The sequence below is a fragment of the Topomyia yanbarensis genome, chromosome 2 (assembly GCF_030247195.1).
Source record: "Topomyia yanbarensis strain Yona2022 chromosome 2, ASM3024719v1, whole genome shotgun sequence".
Classification (NCBI taxonomy): Eukaryota; Metazoa; Arthropoda; class Insecta; order Diptera; family Culicidae; genus Topomyia; species Topomyia yanbarensis.
Genome location: NC_080671.1, coordinates 12,703,664 through 12,719,842, shown reverse-complemented (window position 1 = coordinate 12,719,842; position 16,179 = coordinate 12,703,664). Strand labels below are relative to the sequence as shown.

The 16,179-nt window shown below is 37.6% G+C and overlaps 5 non-coding genes across 5 annotated transcripts in view; 3 read left to right on the top strand and 2 right to left on the bottom strand.

The window, feature by feature from the left end:
• Trnaq-uug (transfer RNA glutamine (anticodon UUG)) overlaps positions 1-64 on the top strand; it is a 72-nt gene extending 8 nt beyond the window's left edge. The window contains exon 1 of the tRNA in view: positions 1-64. This exon is cut by the window's left edge and continues 8 nt beyond it. This is a non-coding gene — a tRNA (tRNA-Gln).
• Positions 65-946: 882 nt separating this feature from the next.
• On the top strand, positions 947-1,018 carry Trnac-gca (transfer RNA cysteine (anticodon GCA)). The gene has a single exon. It is a non-coding gene; the product is annotated as a tRNA-Cys (tRNA).
• A 5,068-nt stretch (positions 1,019-6,086) lies between these two features.
• On the bottom strand, positions 6,087-6,158 carry Trnaq-uug (transfer RNA glutamine (anticodon UUG)). The gene has a single exon. It is a non-coding gene; the product is annotated as a tRNA-Gln (tRNA).
• Positions 6,159-6,778: 620 nt separating this feature from the next.
• On the top strand, positions 6,779-6,850 carry Trnaq-uug (transfer RNA glutamine (anticodon UUG)). Its single transcript has one exon. It is a non-coding gene; the product is annotated as a tRNA-Gln (tRNA).
• Positions 6,851-6,939: 89 nt separating this feature from the next.
• Positions 6,940-7,011, bottom strand: Trnac-gca (transfer RNA cysteine (anticodon GCA)). The gene has a single exon. It is a non-coding gene; the product is annotated as a tRNA-Cys (tRNA).
• Positions 7,012-16,179: the final 9,168 nt, after the last annotated feature.

The following is a 16,179-nucleotide window of genomic DNA, read 5'->3' as shown; positions in this document are numbered from 1 at the left end:
GGTGTAACGGTTAGCACTCAGGACTTTGAATCCTGCGATCCGAGTTCAAATCTCGGTGGAACCTCTTTTTTGATGATTGATCACTGTGTCAATAGTCCTAACGACAAGCAAATAAACGGTAAAAGTTCGACGAACCTACCCACACGACCGTTGCGTTGCAAGAGTAGAGAATTACGTTTTCAGCAATTGTCAATTACGATATGGCACCTATTTTCACCCTATTTCTATTATCGCCCCACCCATTTGAAGTCGTGAGTTAGAGCAATGTGTGCCATCTTTGTTCAATGCATTGACTCAAATCGTAGTGTGATAATTGGAGCATTCGATTCGAGTTTTCGTTGCGCTCGAAAAGAAGTATTTCATCATTTTCAGGAAATTTTTGTTATTATGTTGGTTCTTAGGAACAAATCAAGGATGCGCATTCCATTGATTGTAGGTTGCGTAATCAATAGAATAGTGCGACACCCTCCCTAATTGGGTCAAAATTAGGTATTTACCCTATGTGGTGGTAATTGAGTCATTCGACAATATTTTGTAAGTAATTGTAAATTAATTGAAAATTAACTTTGAGGTGCGGTGGGGTGCCGCACTAGTTTGTTAATTTATCTGCCTCCAATCGATGCAATTCTTATAAATTTTCAATATCTTTGTAAAATCCTAAAAACCAATATAACAAATTGACCTTAACATGACGAGTGCCCCAATTTTCATCCTTTCACTCGAGCCAATATGAATAACAAAATAGCATTTGAACAGTACTATTCCCAATTTCAATGTATATTTGCCTATTATCACCCTAATCATGCTTCGAATGACTAGGGTGATAATAGGCTCATATACATTGAAATGATGAATAATACTGTTTAAATGCTATCAATACACATTAGTGGTTTAAAAATTTAGACCGAAAAGTTTTTTAAATAATTCTTAAATTGCAGTTAGTACAGGGGGTATAGCTCAGTGGTAGAGCATTCGACTGCAGATCGAGAGGTCCCCGGTTCAAACCCGGGTGCCCCCTCTGAATATTTTTTACCGCATCCTTCATACGCTGACTGGTCAAGTATTTCGGATTTCTTAATGGAATTTTCGATTGATTGACAACGGTGTAGTGGATTGCACTTTCTAGCAGAAGTGTCATACCTGCCTGTCACTCTCGTTGGTTGTTCGAAGAGAGTGATGTTCGTGCGGTTCATCCTCCGCAGCGAAAGTGGTTGATGCTTTTGGATTCTTTGCCGGGAAACACGTTCACAATCACGAAAATAACTAAAACGATGAATGTGAGTAATTATCCTCCCCCCCCCCCCCCCCCCCAGTGCAAAGCCGTTGCACTGATCTGACTGTTAAGAGTAAGGTGACACTCGTCGTACGCATCGAACCCAGCCTGGCGAATACCATAAAACATAATGCGTATTAGACACACACATTCATTCTATTGGTTAACGTCACAACTTTTTTTCCAAAACTAAAATGAAAAAATGGTCCCCTATTCAAAGAATCTGTTGTACCACCTGGAGCCGAATACTAGCCAAAATTCCGACTCATTTTCCGGCTGTATTTTTGGGGTATATTTATGGAAAGACTCATGAACAAAACAATTATTTGAAGGTGGTTGTTTCGATTTTTTTTTAGAACTTTGGGTGAAGCGAATTGATCTAAACTTTTGTGCATTATATTGTATCATTTCAATAACATTCTGTAATTTTTTCATGCAATAATTTTGACAAGCGACTCGACGATGAAGCTTTTTTTGTACAACTTCTCTGGAAAAAAAGATTTATTTCAATTCTAGAAAAATACCTATCCCCTACGTCGAGTTTTTAAAATAATTTTTCAATAAAGCGTGTTTTTACTCATTTGAAATAAAAATTGCTATTCCTCACGAAAAATTTCGCCATTTAATGAGTACAAAACCCCCTTAATCGAAGAAATATTTCAAAAACTCAACGTTGGGTATTTTAAACATATGGGGTTTTCGATTGATTGACACCTTTGTAGTGGAGTGCACTGGTTTTGCACTTTCTAGCAGAAGTGTCAATGGAACATACCCAGTTTTCTGCACTTCTGCTAGAAAGTGCAAAAACGGTGCAGTTTCAGTGCACTCCACTACACCGGTGTCAATCAATCGAAAACCCCAATAGAATGTGTATGCAAAGTATGAAATAAATCGGTTAAATAGTTTTTGAAGTGCAGTTAACACCGCAAATCGTGTTTTCCCAAAGACGTTCTACAAAAAGCTTCGTCACCGAGTCGCTTGTCGAAGTTTTTGCATGAAAAAATTACAGAATGTTACTTAAATGATACATTGTAAAGCACCAACGTTTTGGTCAACTCGCTTCACCCAAAGTTCCGAAAAAAATCGCAAAAAATGTTTTTTTTTCACGCCGACACATTTACCCTCCCCCCAAAAGGGGGGCCTGGTAAGTTAGTAGAGTGAAACAAATAGGTTGCACCTGCTTTGAGGGAAGTTCGATAATCAAATTGATTTATGATAAAGATTACTTGCAGGTAAAATAAACCGTAATGGAATAACTGGGATTGTAGATATGTAGCTCTGGGGTACAAGTGGTTGGTGTTAATTCAGACCGAACTATGTCGCAAAACATCAATAAATGAAATAATGGTAGCACTGGATCGAGGATTTTTTCAGCTACATTTGACTATTCCCATATTTGAAATATGTAACACTAAGCAAGAATTACAGCAAAATTTAAATTCCAATTATAACGTGAAGGATCCCACTGAGAAGTCCAAAAAATTGTTTCAAAATCGTTCAACACGGGTCCAACGATGGACGTTCGTTGAACAGTTATTTGGACGATGTCCAAATTGGTCCAACGAACGTCCTTCGTTGGACGATTTTGAAACCAACCGTTCTTAGAGGGATGCTGCGATTCAACTTTTAAACTCGTTTTTCTCAAAATCAATATATTGTCACTTAGTCCGGTCTGACTTAATACCGACCAAGTGTACCCCACAAAACCGTTCTAGGGTTAAGCGAATGAAAAATATACATATTTCTGCAAGACCCAGGAAAATCTGATATTTCGGACGATTCGGTGATGATGATAGAAAGTACAAAGCGACAAATCAGATTTTAAAAAAAGATTTGACTTACCAAATACTGAAAGAGTCCAGATAAAATTTGCAGTTAACTTTAAAATTGTGGCACACTTCAGTAATTTGTTCACTACTTAGTCCGACTACCATTCGTTCAACGCACGTAAATATCAAAAGTTCACATTTTCGAAAGACATCCGCATCAAAAATCATTTAAAAAAAAGGACTAAATGGCGGAACCTGATTAAAACAATCACTCCCTCCCTCACACATAACTAGGTAAGTGATTTCTAAGAACATTATCGTGAAAATAATTCCGAGGTCCTACTGATGCAAATTACTGTATAACAGTGGCGTAGCCAGAAATTTGGTTTGGAGGGGGTTTTGACGAAAATCTTAGATTTTTCAAAAATGTTGGCGGGTCTATTGATGACATTTAATCTGTAGGCCGCGATCGACTGGTTACTACCGTGTTCTGCAGTAATAGCGAAATGGGATGGTGTGAGCGGGCATGGGCGCTATAACCCTACCGTAGCAGAACTAAATACCTGTCGCAGGTGCCAGTTATGTTGGGTGGCGGACTACGAGACAGGTTAGGTCAAGTTCAACTAGTGGCTCAAAAAACACCACTTTACTAACAAAAGCATGAGCTGAAAACTCGCAACTTCGAAACCGTAGCATTGGATGAGCTTTGATAGATAAGGCAGAAGGTGTGGAAATGCGGGGATTGAGCGACGGCACAAGAGCTGGGCAAAATGCGCCAACGCGTGATCAAGTGGCAGACGATCAGCGAAAGGATATGTGTAGTGTGGATCAAAGGCCATTTCTTCGACTAGAGCATTATCAATGTGCATTGACCTCACGAAGCCGAGAAAGATGCATTTTATGCGCAGCTGGAGCATGTCTATGATAGCTGCCTATGGCGGAATGTTAAACTCGTCATCGGTGACATAAAGATCCTGATAGGCCGGGGGCATTGTATAAACCGGTTATCGCACAGGATAGTCTGCACACCTTATGAGGTGTACACATTATTTGTGTAGAAATCTCACGATTGATAAGTATATTATGACGAACACCTAAATAGCGAAGCAGTAAACGACAAGAGTATTGCAAGAATCAGCTTGTACACGCGCGCAGTCGACGACAGATTCCGGATCTACCTAAGATTCATGAAAAAATAGGACGGTTGAACCGCTGGCAATGATCAACTGTCAAGTGAGCTACTCAAACACAGAGTACAGGAATTGACTAGAGCACTCCATTGGGTGCTTTTGAAGATCTGGAAGCAGGAAATTTTACCAAAGTATAGGATGTAGGGAGTAGTATGCCCCATCTATAAAAATTGTGTTAAGCGGGATTTTTGCAACTAATTACCGATTAATCACATTACTGAACTGCCCTTGTATGCAAAGGTGACGTAAACGCCATCCAGTATATTTTTCAGTATATATAAGAAAAAGTTAAATTTGACCAAGGTGGCGTTGAAGTCACTTTTACATACTAGGATAGTAAAGTCATCTACAAGGTGTTCTCCCATATTCCTTGTTGCCGCCTATAACCGTTAGTAAGGGAATTCGTAGTGAAATATGGCCTATAATGCACAAATACGGGTTGCATTCATATCTTCAACCAAGCTATTTTCAATAACATTCTTGAAAATGTTGCTGAAGACACTAAGCCTCGAACTAAATTTGATTGCAGTTTGTAATGCATCCAACTGGAAAAATTAATCAATAAAATTATGCTGCTAAAGTGCTAAATACTAAACCTCCAAAAGCTGAGGGTTTCCAAATTATGGAATCTTGTCGCCATTCAATTCGATACCCAAATGTACATCATAAATAGCGAAAAACGCGAAAAATTTTAATTTTTTTTATTACCAATTTTAGCTAGTGGCACTTTATATAAATGCACATAAAAACCGATTTTGACCTGTTAGAGACAAGCATAAAACGCCACTTTTCATCAGTTTCTATGTAGGCGTTTTTATTGAGCTATTTTGCTTGATATTTACATGATTTATCAACTATAGGATCCTCACTAAAATATTAGTTACAAGATCCCATTCTCACAATTTACAAAAAGTCCCCATAACGTTTAAAACATTTGGTTCTCAATGTAATGAACAGATAATAAACTTCCGAAATTATTATTTAAATATTTAACAAACTAGTCAGCATCAAACTTTTTTTCTTCAATTCAAATATTTTGGTTTGGAGGGGGTTTTAACCCCCAAAACCCCCCCTTAGCTACGCCACTGCTGTATAATACACAACACTTACCACAGTGAAAATCAAGAAATCTGCGGAAAAAAAATTACTCGAAACAATATCAATTTAGCGTTATGAGCGTTATAAATATAGATGGGCGACATCAATGCAATTTTTTCAAAATCGATCTATTTTACTATGGCCGATTTCGATACCAGCGGTGTAGTGGAATGCAGTTTGTAATTTCGAGCAGAGGTGTCAATTTTCGGTTCGATGTTCGACAACATCGATTTTATTGAATTGAAACAGGGATCTGGTATAATCTGCATTTTTCTTTCAAAATTTCCATTACCCAGTAAAGTTCAGCTGGCAAATGAGGCGGAATGCTGGCCGTTTCTAGTTCGTATTCCAGCTTCAGTGACGCAACCGATTCTAATTAGAATCGGTTGTGTCAGTGGAGCTGGGATACCAACTAGAACCAGTCAGAATTCCGGCTTATTTCCGGTTTAACTTCACTAAGTAGGAACGAAAAATTTTAAACATCCGATCTTTTCCGATTAAATGTTTGACAACATTATGATTTTCTAATTAAACAAATCGATGTGGCTTAATCGATTTTATTTTCCAAAAAGCCATTAACTCTGTCCCGTTGTTTCTTCGTTAAAAAAAACTTTGAGCTCCTTAGGTGAGTGGAAACTTGTACACAGGATGTCAGTATTTACGAAATAATTTGAACTGTAAAACGTGCAGGAAGTATGTATACTTGAGAATCAATAAATATAAAAAACAACAAATATAAAAAAAACAAGAAAAAAGAGGTTCCACCGAGATTTGAACTCGGATCGCAGGATTCAAAGTCCTGAGTGCTAACCGTTACACCATGGAACCGTTGGATGAAATCGTTTCTAGGGCAATAGTGGTTTATCTTTTTAGAACGAATAAATTGTGCTATAATTTATCTTTATAGCAACCAGAGGTTGTTGGTGTCAATATTCACAGTTCTGATTTTTCACAAATATTGTTATGCTTTGATTGATTACTACTGCAATGGCCAATTCCTTCACTGGATGAAAATCGATTTTTCAGATAGCTGGTTTCCAGTTAACAGAAAACCGGTTATTATTCAAGTGAAGAAATTGGCCGTAAAACAATAATCAGATTGTTCCCACAGCTAAACCGACCGGGCATTCTGGTCGGCTTCAGTGTTTTCGGTGGAAATGGTAACACCAAGTATTAACACCCCGTTTTAGAAGTCTGCTGGAGAGTGATTGTTTTCTGTAGCGAGCGAGGCGGGGACAGTCTGTTTAAAGTGCACGTGTACACATTAAGAAAAAATAACGTGTGAATGCGTACATGTTAAATTTACTCAACCAATCCCTAACGGACCGTTGACGGTCTGATAGGTTGACGGAAACTGATGTATCATGTGTATCGGTATTTAACCCTTAACATTCGTTTTTCTAGGGAATTAGTTTTTTTCCTTTATGTGCAAAATTGGGCAACACATCGGTTCCATGGTGTAACGGTTAGCACTCAGGACTTTGAATCCTGCGATCCGAGTTCAAATCTCGGTGGAACCTCATTTTTATGCTACTGATATCTAGTAATAAAATTAAATATTTTTTGTAATTATATAGTTAAAATCAAGTGACCAACTTTAAAAAAATTGAGGGGGCACCCGGGTTTGAACCGGGGACCTCTCGATCTGCAGTCGAATGCTCTACCACTGAGCTATACCCCCAAGTTGAAGAGTGGGGATCAATCAGTGCTATAAAAGCATTTTATCGTTTCTTAAGAGCTTTCTGTCTTATAGGATACGCACACAACTGAATCTAAACTTGGATTGGTGTTGCTAATATTTAGGTATAACAACGCTGCAGCGGCAGCTAGCCTAACGAGAAGCAGTTGGTAGGCGTGGTTTATGATATGAGCATGTTTTTCAACAAGGAGCATTAGACGGAATAGTATATGTATATTGTATATAAACAGGACGAAATCGGAAAGTGGGATACATTCATATATCTATGGACAGGTATGAACAGTATGGCGTTTGATTCATGGCAGACATCGGTGTGCGCAGGTGAGGCATCAGTGTGAATTGCTAAATCGAGAAAATTACATGATTAAAGAAGCTATTCACTTTGATAATGGGTGTACATTTTGGTTTCGCTTATGGCATCAATGAGAAACCGTTGTTTCGCTTTCACTAGGGAAGCGCTGTTTTCCTTCAACGTGTGCACCTGTAGTGAAAAGAGCATTTTGTGCAGGTGGAGTTTTAATACTTTAATTAAATTTTAATTCTATTAGCTGAGGTATGTCAAATTAGTTCACTGTTTCATGCACGTATATGGCTCTCAAAATCAAGAGCTCAGGTAAATTGATTGAGCGTAGATAAGCTACTTGGGCGTTACTTATGCTGATTGTTTTTAGATCAGACTCGCTCTAGGTTCGATAGAAACTGTCATGTTTATATGGATTTTGTACACATTAGAGCGAACCAAGAGAGATTCGAATCTAAAACCGAAATCAGCATTAGTTTGCTTGGTATACATAAACTCATGCAACTTGTTCTGATTGAGATTGGAATGCTTGAAGTTGATTAATTATTGCAGTTCGACACTTGACGCAGCCCTTCCAGTAATTTTCAAAATTAAAATCACGCAATGGCCAAGTAATATGAATATATATTACATCATCATTCCATTGGCAAAAAAATTTTCACAGTTAAAACGAAAATATTTACAGCTATCCTAATTAATTGGCGCGTAACTTTGGGTACATACAAATTCAAGCGATTGATTTTTTTTTATTCCTGAAACATATTAGTACCAAGTAAGTGTAAGTTTTTTTTGTAGGAAACGAACCACTGCGACCAATATTTAGAGCTATTGTGGTATTACCGACACCGAAGTGTGAGTTACTGTATTACTGGAAAATGTGCTAAGAGACAAATAGTTTTTGTTACTTTTTTAAAATAAATTGAATACATTTGTATGATCTCGACATTTTTGCTTAATTACAATACCATCAGTTCACGGAATGTAGAACGACGCATTTAAACTGTGCGGATTTTCATGGAAAGAAACCCACCCACCCGGTGGGCACGCGTCAACGAACAACAAAAAAAGTGGCGCTCATTAAAATTTTAATGAGCCACAATTAATTCAATTACAACAAGCAGTTTCAATTTCAGCATTACACAACCATAATCATGACAATAATCTCTCGTTGAAATAGTCAATAAATGGCGCACAGTGGATGGCGTGATGCTAGCCCCGCATGCCTGCCCTGTGGGGGATCTACCAGCTTCCGGTATCGTTCGTCAATATGCCATATAAATATATGCAGCCAAGTCTGCATTCCGTGTATATGTAGATTATATATACCTAAACTAACTGTGTTTACATGTTTGCTTAAAATGTAACAATTCACAGCATCCTCGTCTATGTATAGTATAGTAACCAGTACTGAATTTGGGTGGTAGCGAGAAAAAATGAAGGGATTCATGCTCACTAATTGGCAATAAGTCAACAAGAGCGAACCATTATGTACTGTAAAAATTCAACATTCAAAAAGCTGTGGATTAATTACTTGCATGGTGTTTGATTGATTGTTTTTCACTGTGGAAGCTATACTAGCCGTAGTATAATTTAATGCACTTTATATTAGGCATAACTTGGGTACCATCAGGGGACTTAAATTTGACTGTACAAGGTAACAATCAATGAGACACAGGTAACAAAAAATTGGTTCCATACCGTTTCACACCTTTTAGTTGAAATCGATTTGTCGAATTCGCAACTAAATATAATTAATGGGTAATGCCAACATGCGAGTAAAAAGGATAAGTTTGGGAAGCTGTTAATTTGTATTTTCAAATTGTCAATGAAATATATGTCAATATTCTTGTTTTAATTTTTTGATACAAATATGGCCAATTTAGGATTCAGTTTGTACGGGGAGATTTTTGGTGGACCAGGTATACCTTTCAATTTGAAGTTAGAGCAAAAATAAAAAAATCTAAATTGTATACAGTACAGGATCCAAGGGTGTCCCACATCAAATTGCATCGCGGAAAATCCGCTGTAGAAAATTGGGTATTATCTCTTGAAAATTTGAGTAGAAGTAGTTCAGAGTGTATTGTTTACATTGTATTCTTATCGCTGTAAGTTTTTCGTAAATAGGAAAAAATGGCGTCACCCGAAAAGTAACGCCGCGAATTGAGTTTGCGCAAGCACCTGGAAAATCCTCAACTCTTTTATCGGGACATCGGACAACAACTCGGAGTCGTGCAGTCAACGGTGAGTTGTGTGATTAAACGTTACTACCAAACTCTGAGCATCGAACGGAATGTCGACGGAAAGAAATCAAAAGCGTGTAGTGAAAGCGTTTAAGCGGACTCCCAATTCTTCGCTGAGATGTGGCCAAAAAGTTAAATTTGTCCAAGTCTTTCGTAAGAATGCCAAGAACCGGGAGGGACTGCATATATGAAAAATGCAGAAAGCTCCAAATCGTGACGGTAAAATACAGTGCGGGAAAGTCAAGGGACCGGAAACTGTACATCCATATGTTAACGAAGCCTCATTGTCGGATTTCCGATAGCTTCCGAGGCTACTGTTCTTCACCGCCCAGCACAAGTTTGATGTTCCGGAGGAAGTAAGGAAGCAGAGAAGAGAGTGTCTACAGAAGCGTCTGCTTCTTCTGTTGAAGCAACACGAGGACCCTACGTTCTTCTGGCCGAATCTAGCTTCGTTCCACTACTCAAATGTTGTTTTGGAGTGGTGGTACGAAGCTAACGGCGTCACTTTCGTACGCAAGGACATAAACCCCCGGAACTAAGGCCCATCGAAAAATACTAGGCAATTATGAAGCAGGCACTATGGAAGCATCCCAAGGATGTCAAATCTGAGTAAGACATGAAGAAAAATTTGGTTCCGGACAGAAGAAGTTGCAGCCAGATGTTGTACATAACCGAATGAGTGGAGTTAAGCGTAAGGTGCGAGCGTACGGTTATGGTATTGAAGTCGAATGACATAAATATGCCAAATGCTTAATAATGGGTTATATTTGATTGTCTGAAAGTTTGAAAAGGATTGGCCCATTAGATAATTTTCCAAAGCGTTTTTCCATGATGCAATTTGATGTGGGACACCCTTTAAGTAGAGAATTTCGGTAATATCGCTTTTTTGTAAAATGATCCATACTTTTGACGTAGGGCTAGCCTTTGTTTTCGATATGATAGTTGGGGTTCATATATTTTGACAGCGATTGGGGTTGGATTCTGACTCAGTTTCGCATCGGGCAGGAGCTGCATTAGTGAAGATCTGAAGGAGACCAAACGACGCGCTGGTGGAGCTGTACCGAAGGCTTTGCTTTGTATGATGGATACATTACCGTCACACAAAGTGCACCTTTCGGTACAGTTAATGCTCACGTTGGGCTGCTCAAAATTATTTCATATTCTCTTCACAAATAAAATAGAGTTTTCTTTTGTAGCCTCAATTGGTTTACCACCCTCGATTAATGTTTTCGAGACTTTTTCATTCCTTTTATTGTGCATTTCCACTTATTCGGTCAATCACGAAGTCTAGCTAAGCTATGCTAACTTTAATTGATCCGTTTTTCTTATTCTGAATTCGTCTGAAAACCCGGAGAGCCTAGTGGCATATATTCGATTGTTCTCGAAGAATGCTGAGTCGATTTTCCCAAACATAAGATAAGGTGAAAGGTGCAACATTGTAATCAGTTGCCATTGATTTTTTCATGAATCCGACATTCAATTACAGATCACGCAGAACATCGCGGTTTCAATGTTTACTGTAACGAATGTAAAAAGGTGATTTTTTTCTAAATCCTTTTGCTTGGGTTCGTTGTTCTGAATCACTAACGACCATCAAAAATCTTTTTGGCCACACTGGACACCATCATCGGTTTCGGAAGTATCAACATTTACAACGGTCACGGTTTGATAGAATTTAGTATCAAATGAAACACTTCCAGTACCGGAGTTACGGGTTGTTAAGTGAACATTGAAAATCCCGATTCAAACCGATAACGCGAAATCAACAAGTGTACTAAGAGGAGTGTCTTGAAAAATTCTTCTGCCGTTCTTAAAGACGTATCATTCGGATGGGAATTACGTCCTCTGGCCAGACAGGGCGTCTTCCCATTACGCCAAGAAGACGCTGGAGAATTTTGAGCTGAAAAAAGATACCGTAAGTGCTGAAAAAAAGGAACTTTCCCCAGTGCCTTCCATTGAGGATTTTTTAGGCTCCCTCAGGGCCATATTGTACAAAAATAATTGGCGGGCCCAGCATACCAAGCAGTTGACCGGAAGATGGATGTCAGTGCCGTCCAGCGCTCTTGTGATAGCATCGCGACTAAGTTGCGTCGTACGGCTGACCAGGGCCCCTTCTCCAATATTCATTGACGTTTTTTTGAAGAATAAATATTATGTTTTTAATAAAAAATAGTGAATCCGTTGAAATTTTGTTTTGTTTTTGACGTAGGACTACGTCTTTGTTTTCGATATGGGGGTGCACTTTACAAATTCGACAAAAATGGTATGTAACGAAAAGCGGTCCAATTTTAAACGCGTATAATTCAGCCATCTTGCGATAGATTTTCAATTTTTTGCACATATCGTCCAGAAATACTTCTAAGAATAGATTCCAATAGATAAACCCAAAGATTTTTGATATCACGGCATTAAAAATTTTAATAATTTTTAATATATAATTTAATATATTTTTAATAACCCCCTAGTCAAAATATCGCGCATTTACACACAGAAGATAGCGCTTCCCAAGTCCGGCACGACATATTTGTGTACCTAACGTGCTACGCTTCTATGAATGACGTCATCATCGACTATTTAAAGAACGGATTTGGACGGACAAGCTCAGTTGCCTGTTGAACGGCAGGCGGAGCAGATCACTGCGCTGTGTGTATTCACAGCCAGTGTAGCTGAGTGAGAAGTCCGTTACACTGGCTGTGGAGGTGCGCTACCCAGTGCCGTTCAACGGACTGAGCTTGTCTGTTCAAACGCTATGCTTTCTTTTGTGTTGTGCTCGTTTCCGGGACACTTTTATGTACAATCTCGAACACAATTATTCGTACACAAAATCGCTTGTACATTCGAGCTCCATTTGCAACCACGGTTAACATAGTGTCGTGGCACTAGTTGTCTCTTTCGCTCTACCCATCATCATCAGCGCTGACTCATTTTGCTTTGTACGCTTGGGTTCAATGTTTGAGGGGAATGTGTAGGTAGGTATATCTAATTGGTTAGCAGCGTTACCATATTCACAGATTTTTTTGCAATGTCACAGATTTTTTCACAATGTTTGATCACAGATGGCAGATTTTTAGCATTTTGATGAAAATTTCACAGATGTTTGGAAATATTGTGATTTTTCACAGACCTTTCGGAAATTTATCACAGATTTTTTTCTTGCTATAAAAAATATATTTGACCGAAGCACAGATTTCAGTGTGGCGTCCCTGTTTGTTAGCGGTTGCATGCGTAACCTGCATAATAGCAATCTGTGCTTTCGTTACGTAAAAACGAAAACTTTCTTAGCAACAAATTTACGCGGATCGATGGAAACACAATGAAATTTTATTATTTACGTTCGATCAAATCATTGAATCATTTCCACTTCATGTGATTAATTTCCACTCAGCGTATCCTATTTTGATTCTGCCAATAAGTACACGCTATTTATGAATGAATACACTGTCACTCGAAAAACTGTTTCAAAAACGCATCAAGTCCATATATAAAATTGTTTTCGATTATTGTATATTTATAGTTATGATTTAGACCACTGAATTCGCTACATTTGTATGCGTATTTTAGGAAAGTTACAATATTGGCAAAATATAACTAGAAATCTTGGTATATACATGAAATGTGATTATATTGTCTAAAATTTGATTTTTCACCGGTCTGGGTTTTTTTCCACACACAACCGAAAAGTTTTTTACAATTTTTAAAAGCTTATCTGGTTTTCTGCCTTTTGTCTGTTCTTCTCAAATAAGTATAATCGGATTCGATCATCTACTACAAATGAAATGACCTGATAACCAAGAAGGTTTGGTTCAATATGTAACATTCGATGTTGATTGGTTGTGCTTAAACTATACGTAAGAAATATATTTGATTTATTATTACACTAAATGTACTAAGAAAATAAATATTTTACATTAAGTAGTATAGTCCTACGTCTACAGTTCGTGCAACCCCATAGGGCTGCCCCTTGTAGTTTTTAACTACACGACTGAAAAAAATTCATTGAATACCCATTACGTTACTTCCATTCGACCAATCAATTGCCATGGTCTGTTAATACAAGTCCCATAAATATGCCGTTAGTTGTTCGAGTTCTGATCAGGCAAACTATCTATCTATCTATCTATATACATAAAAGTCATAGTTTGTATATAAAGTAAAATATAACCCATTATTAAACATTTTGCATATTTATGTCATTCAACTTTAATACCATAACCTACGCTCGCACCGTACGCTTAACTCCACTCATTCGGCTCTGTACAACATCTGGTTGCAGCTTCTTCTGTCCGGAACCAAATTTTTCTTCATGTCTTACTCAGATTTGACACCTTGGGATGCTTCCATAGTGCCTGCATTCATAATTGCACAGTAGATGGATGTACAAAAATGACTGAAATCTCACCCGTTATGTTTTTTTTTCCATTCGATCAATCTGTTGATACAAGTCCCATAAATAAGCCGTTAGTTGTTCGAGTTCTGATCAGAAATTACTCGTTTTAAATCATTCTGGGAAGTGAAAAAGTTTTCCGAAAAAATGGACAAAATTTAAGAAGGAACCTAAAACAATTAGCCGACCAATTATGTTTATACACACGTTCCATGCATCTGCTGATACTAAAAATCCTTTCTAATTGAGATCGTACAAATGAGAGCCTCTTTATGTGTCTTGTATCACCAGCCAATTGATTGTGATAATAAATTATACTAGAATGGTTCAATCTCACTGTTAGGTGAATTTAATCGGTTTTTTGCGCTACGTCCAATAGATTCAGAAAATTATTCTGAAAAATTCCTGTGAAGACACCAAGTTTCTGGGATGAACATTAAGTTAAAGGTTCATAGCTTTTTTAATGTTTTATTTAGACTAATTCGTGGTCACATTTTCTTTTTTGCTTTTGTTTTCAATTAGCTAGAGATTACTGAGTAGGGAAAGTCATGACAATTTAGAGCCATAGTACTCAAGTGAGAGCAAGGATGTGCAAAGAGGCAAAGAGGGACAAGTTTGTGAAGGATTCCACGGATTTGTGTTCTAGTGAGCGGTACCAAATCGTCAGATCATCGTCCACATACACAGGGATCTTGTTTTTAACGTTTTCGTATTCGACGTCCTGTTGCATGTTGTTCTTCGGTACGAAGCATTTTGCCTCGGATAAGAAGTTTAACGTTATCAGTACTATGATGTAGCTGTGTGACAACTCTATAAGCACAAGGTCCATTTCCACCTTGATCAAGACGGGTCTACGAAAAGTCAGTCGCGATTGTGTTTTCCCTAGTGGGCGCAATTTATTTTGTGATTTCACTCGTAGTTCGGGGCGACCGAACTTTGCAGTATGGTGTACACGTATACGCTATAGCGGAGCGTCCGGGGTAGTATTATTGTTTGCTTGCTATATACACATTTTTTGACTTTTGATTTGTACGTGATGAGAAAGCTGCCCAAGAGCACATCTTTCATCTTTTCCATGAACTCAATATAAGATTCTACCATTCCAAATATTGTGGCTCTCTTTATGATGCCGAAAACCCCATTTTCTTGATGGTGGATACCACCAGAACTTACTATTTTTATTTAAACAGCATTTTTTAGTATTCGTTTAGCAAACCATGTTCTAAAAATTTTCTTAATAAAATGCTTCATGTTGGTTGAAGAACTGAACGAAAATCGTTCAATAGATTTTTAGTCTTCTGCGAAGATATCTCCCTTCTGGAAATAATGAACTTTTAAACTTTGTGTGCCTTAAAGACACTTCTTTACTTTCATCATAATAACACAATTAAAGTAATCTATGAAGCAATGAAGCTTCTTGAATAGATTCGTGTATTGTGAGTAAGAAACCGAAAACAGTGAGATTCGACAGAGTTACAGAAACTTGGACTACGTAGTACTTGGGGCAAAATTTGCTTTCGTATGCCTATGTAGTTTCGATGTAGTTTCTAAATCGTTTTTAAAGTGTGAAGAGCTGTTGACATCAGCTACTTCAAAGACCTCTCGAAGAAGACAGGTCTTCTTTTCCTAATGATGCCGTCTTGTCTGCCTGCAAAAGATTTTTCAACAACGTTTAGGTGATTCAGTGAATTATTCCGAATATTTATTTCGAAGATACTAAGTTTCTGTGATTAACATGTACTGAGATATTAAGGATTGAAATGTTAGTGTTGGTGATACACTTGCAGTGTTGACGGAAAAAATAAATTTCGGCAACTAATATGACCCTTCTATCTTAAGAATGTAATAAATTTTTGGGCGAAATTGGTAACTACATTCTGAACAACAGATTTATTGTATTGAATACCATTCCAATTTGAGAATTTAACATAATTTTTTAATAATATTGGTGAAGTTGCTCTATATCATCATCATCGCCAATCTCTCGCAATTGAAGTAAGTTAGAAATAGTGGAAGAATTGTTTTTAAAACAAATCAATTTCCTAAAAAAATCAGTGATTTTTAAATAGCTATCTTCACCTAATATGCTTCCTATAATCTGCCACTGTTTCCAAAAGCATTGGCGGTAGAAAAAGTTCGTCGAATACATAAGTAATTGTACCGCAATTTAAAGACAATTTATGCGCTTATGGCATCCACGATTTATTAGACAAATATGTAATCAC